The 9,963-nt window shown below is 35.0% G+C and overlaps 1 protein-coding gene across 2 annotated transcripts in view; it reads right to left on the bottom strand.

Annotated features, from left to right (window-relative positions):
• Nucleotides 1–1,382: 1,382 nt before the first annotated feature.
• The window catches only part of TAFA2 (TAFA chemokine like family member 2), a 51,282-nt gene continuing 42,701 nt past the window's right edge, over nt 1,383–9,963 (bottom strand). For both annotated transcript variants that reach the window (XM_031055571.1, XM_005419249.2), the window contains one exon: nt 1,383–4,484. The gene's annotated coding sequence lies outside the window, so the exon portion shown is untranslated. The remainder of the gene's footprint in view (nt 4,485–9,963) is intronic.

Genomic DNA, 9,963 nt, shown 5'->3' with positions numbered 1-9,963 from the left:
AAAAAAGAGAGTAGTTTCTTTAACCATTGACCTGAATGGAGAGAGAGATGTGAACTTTAATGAATAAGTGAACTTTAATGAATTTGCTCAATCAGAATTTTCTAAACAAAACGCTAAACATTCATCTGCATCTGATGGCATTATACAAACCACACTGAAATCACCCAGGTGCCCTGTCATTTCTGTCATCTGACTATGGAGAAATTCCCAGGTGCCCTGTCATTTCTGTCATCTGACTATGGAGAAATTCCCAGAGACAGAAGTCAGACCTTTCCTACAACCCAGAGAATAGGTCTAAGGTCCTACTGTCACCCCCACAGCTACAGGTTCAGGTTGCTGAAAGTACCCATGTGCTCACATGCTGGATCTCCTTCCCCAGACCCTACATCTGTGGTGATGAAACCATGCTTCAGTTGTTTCACTCTCCCAGCATCCTATTTACAGCAGTCTGATAAAGAACTGTCACTCCCTTACATAAGAGTTTCCAGTGCCACCATCAGTGGCCTTCCTGCCAGATGGTCTTAAATTAGTTTTGGATAATGAGACATTGACAACACTTGTAATCTCAACTATTAAGCAAAGTTGTGGGAAATTCAACCTTTTCATGTACTACCTCTTCTGTAGTACAGATGAATACAGAATGTACAAAAAACCCAGCCATATTTTTTGCTAAAATATTTGCAATGACTGTCTGTGAAGTAGTGTCCAAAAGTTAAATAAGCTCTTACAGAAACAAGACCAAAGATGTAATCTGGAAATATTTACTCATTCTGTGAAAGAATAAGCAGAAACGTTTTTCAGGATACAAACTTTGTTATAAAGACAAAGTGATTAGGAAATTCTTATTTTTTAATTTTAGACCACTGAATTCATGAGAAATCATTTAATGGCATGAGATTGTTCAGGTGTGACAGGTTTGATGCAGAGTTATATAACGTTTGGCAAAAAAACCTAGAAATTAGGGCAACAGTTCTCTTGCAAATCAAAACTGTGCTCCTTTTCTTTGCCAATAGATTGGTTAACAACAGATGTGTAAAATTTGAGGCATGAAGGAGGAGGCAGTAAATCAACAGAAAAGGATGCCAATCACATATTTCTGTTTTGTTGTTACAGACTTTCATGCATTACCTAGAAATTATAAAAGCCAGCTGTACAATTATAATGAGCAAAAAATCCCTGCATATATTTTCATGAAAACTAGAAAACTTAAATACTTTATATCAGATTCTTTACTTTCAAAATAAATGCATCTGATGTACTCCTAAAGCATATAGACTCCTAACAAAACAGAACTGCATTCGTTTGGTGAAGTACTGAAATGCTACACCAGTAACATTCTAAGCAGAGCTGAAGGAGTCAAGATCTAAAAGATACAGGATAAATACAGGAATTGAAAATATATAGCACAATAGGTTTATTTATAGGTAGTAACAGTGTTATCTGGAGCAGTGCTGTTTCAAAAGGTTAACATTCTTTATGACCAATAAACCACATACAACCAAGATGTAGACTTGAATGGTTTTTTAAGCTTTATTTTAGATTTGATCCAATATGATTTTTTTTTCATTGAGATTCATATCAGGACTTCCTTTTGTGCTTTGCTGAACTGATCGAATACATCCAACTGTGAGAGGTACCACAAAGCAGTGATCTTTCTTCCTCTCTCAATGCACTGCCACTTGGAACTGCAGAACTTCATATTCTGCAGTTCAGCATTCTTGATGATTACTTAATTCAAAGAGTAATATGGATCTGATCCTAATGCCTGATAACTTTGCAATCAGATGAAACAATCTAGAAAATATTATATAAATGAATAAATTATTAATTGAAGCAATTCACATTCTTACATGAACGCACATAGCTGAGCCCGTCACCTGTACTCCATTTTTAAAGGAGCATTAAACCTGCACTATGGACACCTGAACTGTGGCTCCCAGCTTGCTTCAAGGTGCACAAGCAGATCTGAGTAACTGGCTTTTTTCTTTTCTTTTAAACAGTTCCACAAATTAACCTGAAATATTACTTTTTCAGGATTGTCTACCATGTCTTGTTGCTACTTAAAACACCTAAATGATAATTTTTCAGGATTCATATTTTGTGAAGAAAAAAATTTATTCAATCTGAACTGAAAACAGTACACCCACCAGAATTTCCCATAGGTATCAGTTCCTTTCAAAAAAGGACATTTCAAAGAGGCAGGAAATATAAAGTTAATAAAACCTTTGAGATTCTTATTCACCAAAAAATTATTTTGTTCCATGAGTAAACAGATCTCCAATGCACACATCCATATAGGGAACTCTATTTTATATTACAATTTTATTCACTTGCTATGAATAGTCACAACATTAATCTACTGCAGAGAATCTATTCAGTATATTTGAAAATCCATTTATTTTCATTTATTGGTATGCATGTGTTACACTTGTATATAATACAGTATTTTCAGCGCTGTTTAAGAACAAGGAAACAAAGAAAACAAGTATTGAGAAGCATGATGTAGATTTTCGACCAAATAGAGGTCATATTTAGATTTTACAAAACAGCACACTTACGCTTTGCACTGTCCCAGACAACCTCTTTAAGATGTTCCTTCCATCCTGAACCTCTTAGCACAAATCCATATAATACTAATCCATCCTAAAATACCAAGAGACTTAGTTTCTGCTACAAACGGTTTATTCTAATTAAATTTTAATCAGAAAATAAGATATTTTTCTGTCAACATATTTCTTATTATTTCCCAGCAAAATGATAGAATATACTTCTCAGTTTTATTCCCAGCAGTCATTTATTTTATTTAAGCTCTCCTGTGCAATAATACAGCAGAGGTAATGAAATGGTTTTGGAACAGCAGGGGCTACAGCGACAGGCAGAGCTCACCGGGGTGTTCATCCACAGAACTTAATATATAACTAAACTAGCCATGTCAATGGCTTGTAATGATTAAACCATTTCTTTCTATTCCTTTTTTTTCTTTCTATTTAAGGTTTTTTTTCTATTTTTGGGTTGTTTTTTTTTTTGCTGTGTTTGATAACCACAGACTTAAACAAGCTTACTTCTATGTATTTTTGACTGCCATTAAGTGCATGTGGCTTTCATTTCAATCCACCAAAGCATACAGTCAGAACTCCCTCTAGTCAATGTGTTTATGCAGTGTCACTAAAAGGAATTGCCAAATTTCTTTTGTATCAACATTACAGATGGTCCAATATACATTAAATGGAGTATAAAATTATACATTCTGTAATAACTTAGAAAAAAGCTCAAAGATGCTTAAGGCCTTCAAATATTGAGGATTTTTTTTCATGTAACAACACATTTCAAAGTTCAATAATTTCTAACAAAACAGATCTGAATTGGATGACTGTATGCAAGCAAAATACCCATGAAGTGTAAAACTGGGAGAGCACTAGGACTTTTTCCTTTATGGCAAACAGACTGAGCAGACATCTACATAAGCATCCATCAGTATTTAGGTTCAAGCAAGAGATTTTATTTTTTAATAAAAAGACAAAAATTCTGAATGATTACCATCCAATATCATAACTGCAAAACTCATTTACATCCCTGCTTATCTTTGTAAAAAAGGGATGAAATACTGTAATTGACTTCTTACCATCAATTTAAATGAATTAAAGGTTAGGAAAGTAAAGTACATATTGGGAACACCCATTTCCTTCAAACTAAATCGAAATGCATATATTAAGGATATAAAATGCCTTATGATGGAAGTGGTAATTGAGTTTTGACCACTATTTTCTTTAACTGTTAAGCTGCAGTAGTTGGTTAGCCTTAGGGAAACATGTCAACCTGACTATACATTCTAATATGACTGATGTATTCAGATAACTATTACTTGTCAACAATAATTATTAACAATGGATATATAATTCCATTCCTATAACAAAGCAACTTCAAGATGTTGAAATATGTACCTTTGAGAGCTGCAAGATTAGAACACAAATAAAAATGTCTAAAACTGTGCCATGCTTGAGGACAATTTCTGCAACAGAAATTTAATTAAAGCAGTGTGCAGTCCCACCAGCAATCTAAACAGTGGACCAAGGATCATTTCAGAGTGAAGGATCCAATACATTTCAGAGTTTGACTTCAAGATGAAAAGCCACTGTTCTGCCGCAGAGAACTCAAAAGTTTGCTGCTTTTCTGCACCTTTAGAATATTAGCTCATGATTACAGCTGCAAATTCCTCAGCAAGTGTAATTCTACAAGTGTACACAGTTCAATCAGTTCAAATATTTGTGACACGGAAGTTCAAAATAACTTTCCAGTAGTTTTGATCTCAAGGCTGTTGCTGATTGCAAGCCAGGCTCTCATTGAAACAGTTGATTCTGAAGGATACACCCCAGCAGTATAAAATTTCACTTCAAGGATTGCCTGGATGAATGAAATTCCTATGTGTTGTATTTAATGTTATCAGCCTTGAGACTGGCTTGATTTGTCTTTAGCTATCGGGTTACCTGTAAAGAAAAAGAAAATGAGAAAATCAGAAATTGGGCATAGTGAATCTGTTTCTGAAGTACTGGAAACTGAGTCTGAAGTGTAAGATCTCTGTCCAGCAAACGTCTTTTAATTGTTTTCAAATAAGGGAATAAACCCCAATGATATTAAATGGCATTGCTCCCCAACTTAAATTGTGTTTTTAAGTGTTTAGTGAGAATAGGATTTGACAAGGAAAAATTGAAATGTGATCATGCTTAAAAATACAATAAAATCATGAATTGCCAACCCACAAATTTATGTTTTCTGTTATTCTTTTTTTATTGCAGTTAAAAGTTCTATATAGTAACTATGCTTTTTAAATGTTAGCTACTGAGTATACAGTGACTGATACTGGAGCTGTATTCTTCCATTCTTTCCATGCATCTTTACAAATCAATCATAACACCATAAAATCATTTAGGTTGGAAAAGGCAATGTCCTTTTAAAGGCTTAATGTATCTTAGCAAGCAATAATCACCTAGTGGAGAAACAGGACAAAAATCATGCCAAAATTAAGTAGAGATAGAAATCCTATTATTCACAAAGTAAAAAATTATAGAGGATTTAATTTAGAGTGGTTTCACCCAGCCTAACATGAAACAAGAAGGAAACAGAAGGACCACAAAGAAAGAGTGGGGGACAAAGGACAAAGCATTTCACAATAATTGGACTTTCCCTCTAACTGATTTGGATTTTAAACTTTAAAAGAAAAAATGTGTTGTATCAAAGAAACTTAACTTTGAGGAATATTTCTGCTGTGTCAGTGGATAAAATTAATCATCACGTAATCTTTTAATATCAAACTCTGTCGGGGGAAACATTCCAAGGCTTGAGGAACAACTCATTGGAATGGTCACAACACTTTATGACATCAAGGGGCATATGCTTTTCATTTTGATCACAGAGAGAAGGGTCATGCTCCTTAATGATGAAACATTCTTTTGCCCTCAGCAAAACTGTTTGCATACAGCTCTTGTCAGCTCTGCAGAGCATAACCGTACAACAAACAGAATATTAAACAGACTGTTCAAGGAGTTCATTACTTCGGTTTGCCTTCTCCACAGAGTTGTTTCTAGGAACTGCACTTGAGGCAATAATAAAATTGTGCTTCGTGATTTTTATGATACACAGGTTTATTTATTACACTGCTTTTATTTTGCTTTGGTCTTGCTGTTGGAAACAGTCTCATGTGGTCCCTTCTAAAGTGGAAGATTGCCCGAAAAAATAATAAAGAATTAATTTAACAGTCAGGCAACATATTTCTGCGCCCTGCACCAAAGCTCAAAAGGCTGATGCACCATCTTATTGTATTTTTTTTTTGCTTTATTGTAGCAAGCTGGAATTCTGCTCATAGAACCAGGTGCCACTGAGCTACACAATGTAAAATACACATCTTCTGATACTATCCACAGGTGGAATTTTACTGGCTTCATTTGTGATACATGTCTCTATATTTATATCTATCTCTACCTATCTGTCTATCCAATAAAGAGCCACTAAGGCAAATAAGACACAGGAGCATCTCATATGAGGAAAGGCTGAGAGCACTGGAATTGTTCAACTTGAAAAAGAGAAGGCTCAGGGGAAACACATCAATGTGTACAAATATGTGAAGAAAGGGGGGCAAGAAAATGGAACCAGAAAGTGGTGCCCAGCAGCAGGCAAGAAACTGAGAACAAGCCAACACAGATGGCTTCCTCTCAGAAGAAAGTTTTTTACTGTGAGGGTGACTGAGTACTAGCACATTTTGTCCAGGGAGATTGTGGGCTCCACTATTGAAGATATTCAAAAGCTGTCTTGCCCTTACAGGCTTTAGATGTCTCTACTTGAGCCAGGGGGTGGCACTTTCAGAGCTGCATTCCAATCTCAACTATCCTGTGATGTGTTATTTCTATTACACACAGATCTATGCATGGGCTAAGGTGATAAACTTCAAATAACAAAAATGGTATTTTTGCACACACCTGACTGCTCAGTTACATGCCTGTTTTGAAGTGCAAATGTGCTTTCAATCACAGAAAAGTCAGTAAAATCATAATCTGCAGGCCGCCTAGCACTACAACCCTGTGGTGAAAACATCCCCATGAAAGTAACATACACTGTTACATAAATTAGATAGGTGATAAAAATAAGAAAAAAAAAAGAGCAGATAGCCATTCAGATTTCTGCTCTATATCAGGTCACTCACCTACATACACACACACACACACACACACACACACATATATATATTAGTGGTCCACATTTGCCTCTATGTATGATGTTAATACTTCTTGTGTTCAAGCATAGATTGCACATCAACATTAATGGAAGGTATATATCCATACACCATACACATCAGGGAGTGAATAAACCTCTTGGATATTAAAGGCAGTTTCATACAGAAGCAATGAAATTTTAGCTAATACCTAGTGATGGTAATCGCAGAAATGCTTCATTTTGGATATAGTAAATGCTATTTGATTCAAGTGTCTGGGAAGTAAGGTATTAAGGTATTGTGCCAAAGACCTTCATAGGAAAAGAGGGACCAATAACAATACATGTCTGATCTTTAAAAGCCTTAGAGAACAATAACACCCCGAAGCATGCAAATCAAGTTTTCAGCTAATAATTAATATGTATGGAAAATTAACAATACAAATTTTAAAAGTACACGAAACCTTTAGCATCCTATGTGTTGATTTGAATTAATTTGTTCATTCTTGGAATGCCATTACTCTCTTTATAATAATAAATTTTCTCACATTGTTGTTATATCATAAATACACCACATTAGATTCTCTTCATTTTCTTGTCCTAAATATGCAATTAAAGCTTAATTACTGTGCAGTTGCAGACTTTTTAATTTAAATTAGTGAGTGGCTGCTGTAAACTGGCTGTAATTGTATGTGGACTCCCTTGTCTTATTTTAACACAACAATATATAATTAAATTCACCTGAAGATTTCTACATTATTCTGCTTACTAAATGTTCAGAACAAACTGAGTCTTTGGGTAAAATCTTTTTGCCAGGATAATGCAGAATGGATCAGACATTAAAAGATCTCATGACATCACATTAGAAAAGCTACCAGCCTCAAGAGATTTTTCTGGACAACAACAATGGGTGAAAAAATATCCTCATTTGTGAAATCCACACAGTGGATGAATACAGCAGATAATATTTTTTATTCCATTAGAATAGATTTTCAATAAAAACTAAGTCTGATACTTTTACTCAGGACTTTCTTCTGCCTTAGAAGAGAAAGGAAGAAACATCAAGACTGTAGGATGTAAAGAATGGCTGAGAGAATATTCCCTGAATAGTAAAGCACTTCTCCCTAAAGTCAAGCACCTGAGCATCAAAGTTACAGAACCCAATTAGGTATAGTAAAATTCTTCTGTTTCTTCACAGAAGCAAATATATCACAAATCATTAGCTAGCTACAGAATAGCTTCTGCATCCAAAATTAGGCACATAATTAATTATTATATAATAATGTTAGAATAAAACAGATAACAATATATGGTCTATTGAAATTAAGTGTGTGCTGGAAAATTTCATAACACAACTTATACATTACTATTTTTTGACTGGCAGCTTTTTGAATTTTTTTCGGTGTTTATCATAAGCCATACACAAAATCCATATGGAAAACTGACTCTAAAGTTTGCAAAGTCAAGCACTTGAAAGGTAGCAACTTGCCTTTTTATATCTCCCCTTGCAATTTAATTCACTCTCTTTTCCATCATGCACAGTAAAGTGATTTTAGTGTGTGAGGAGAGTTGGAGTGGAAGACAGGGCTGTGTATCAATGCAAATGCAGAAAAGGTAAAATTTTTAAGCCAATGTTTCTTGCCTTGACAAATGATTCCACATGGAATGGATGGGCCCTCTGTTCTGGGTTTTCTCCAAAGAAACAGAAAGTACTTAATAGAGAATTTTTTCTTTTAAATTAGAGCTGTTCCATCAACTATAGAGGATTGTGTGTGATCATAGGTCATGTCGTCTAAGCATACTCAGGCTGTCTTTTTCTTTTCTTTTTTTCTTGAGATACATAAGACACAGAAAGGAAATTATTTTTTTGTGAAAGCAATTAATAGCTCACCCTGAGCTAAACGTAATTTCATGAGACAAAGCTGACTTGGCACCCCTGCCATTTTTCTCTAAAATATTAAAAGCCTCTGGGAAACAAAAATGGTATGGGGATTTCAAGCAAAAATAAAAGGGGTCTCACAAATTTATTTAATAACCAACATGAGATATGCTAAATACAGGGAATGACAAAAGCCATAAGTAATGGCTTGAAGAAATGCCTACAATGGATTGTCCTCCAAGTGCTGGAGAAAAGACAAAGATCCCATACCAAAACAGCCCTTGTTTGTATGGAGTATATATCTGTCCATTTTGTGTCATTATTGCGGTATCCTTTCTTAAACTGTAGGCAAAACACCACAAAAAATTTAATAAAATTACGAACAAAGCGATTCTTTAGCAAACCTTTTCTAAAAAGGAATGAACTCAGGAGGGCTATATCAGTCTTTTTTTTTCTAGAACATAAATAATTTTGTTGTGGTAGCGAGAACTTAATATAAATACTACAGTGTGGAAACAGGGCCCATATAACCAGAAACAAACATCTGCCAGTGCATTTTCTCTACTCATGCTCTCTGAGAATGAGGTTGAGGTTGGAAATGGATCTTTTGACAGATGGAAGCACACTATTTCCTGGAACTTTAAAATCCATGCAGTGTGTTTGCCATGCACTATCATTCATACATCGCTTGTGAAAGCAAATGACAGCTTGCATTGCCACTTGTGCCTGTTCATTCACTGAAACAGTTCAACTTGTAAGCTTGGAAAATGCTTCTGTTCTAGCACTATTATCTTGTACCAGTGATAATCCTAAGTACTTTCGCAAATGTTAATAAAGGACAGGTTCACAGTCTCCTCACAGATGGACAATCATGTCAGTTATGTTCCAATGTACTGGGGAAAGTGGACAAAAAAGATGTTAAGGACCTTTTTGGAATAGGGCTCGTATATGTATAGACCCTTTACAGTAGGTAGATGTGGATTTGGGTCTTCATTGCTAGATAACTGGGTTTCTGGAGGGAGGAAGAACCATTTCAAAAGGCTGAGAAATGAAGGTGACTCAAGCACATTTTAAGGGAACTGCAAGAGAAAACCATTAATGAGGACACAGACCCTTATTTTAGTATTACAGACAGCCCTTTGACTGGGCTAATGACAAAAGGCAAAATTTGAGTTACTTTTTGAGCAGTCTGGAAAGCAGATATTTAATGATAACTACACAGATTCACTTACCTTCAGAGAAGGTTATGTATTGGAAGACACTACTTCAAGTCATCAAATGTTTCATTCCTGTTTATAAAATTTTGATCCTACCTAACTTTTTATTTAAGGACTCAAGAGCTTCAAATTGTTCCCTTAGTTTTATTTTAGGCACTGCAGTAT

This window comes from Geospiza fortis, unplaced genomic scaffold (assembly GCF_000277835.1).
Source record: "Geospiza fortis unplaced genomic scaffold, GeoFor_1.0 scaffold166, whole genome shotgun sequence".
NCBI lineage: Eukaryota > Metazoa > Chordata > Aves > Passeriformes > Thraupidae > Geospiza > Geospiza fortis.
This window is presented reverse-complemented; position numbering and strand designations above follow the sequence as displayed.